Genomic DNA, 559 nt, shown 5'->3' on the forward strand with positions numbered 1-559 from the left:
CTGTTGATCCGGAGATTGAGAGAACTCTTAGATCACTAAGAAAAAATAAGATACTAGCTATGGCTGAAGAAGATCGTGAAGTACTACCACGCACCTTGAAGGACTATGTACGACCAGTTGTCAATGGAAATTACTCGAGCATAATGCGCCAACCAATCAATGCCAACAACTTTGAGCTCAAACCAGCTTTGATTAGCATGGTGCAGCAGGCTCAATTCAGTGGATCACCACTTGATGATCCTAATATTCACCTGGCTATGTTCTTGGAGATTTGTGATACTGTGAAGATTAATGGTGTTACTGAAGACACCATTAGACTGAGATTGTTTCCCTTCTCTTTGAGGGACAAGGCTAGAGGTTGGCTACAATCTCTACAACCGGGAAGCATCGTTAGTTGGCAGGACATGGCTGAGAGGTTTCTTGCTAAATTCTTTCCTCCTGCCAAAACAGCCCAACTCAGGAGTGAGATTGGCCAATTCAAGCAAAATGATTTTGAGTCACTCTATGAAGCATGGGAAAGGTATAAGGACTTGATTCGACGTTGCCCACAACATGGATT

At 43.1% G+C, this 559-nt stretch overlaps 1 non-coding gene across 1 annotated transcript; it reads right to left on the bottom strand.

Moving 5' to 3' along the window:
* Positions 1 to 452: 452 nt before the first annotated feature.
* On the bottom strand, positions 453 to 559 carry LOC122308542. Its single transcript, XR_006242064.1, has one exon. It is a non-coding gene; the product is annotated as a small nucleolar RNA R71 (small nucleolar RNA).

The sequence above is a fragment of the Carya illinoinensis genome, chromosome 4, assembly GCF_018687715.1.
Source record: "Carya illinoinensis cultivar Pawnee chromosome 4, C.illinoinensisPawnee_v1, whole genome shotgun sequence".
NCBI classification, from domain to species: Eukaryota; Viridiplantae; Streptophyta; class Magnoliopsida; order Fagales; family Juglandaceae; genus Carya; species Carya illinoinensis.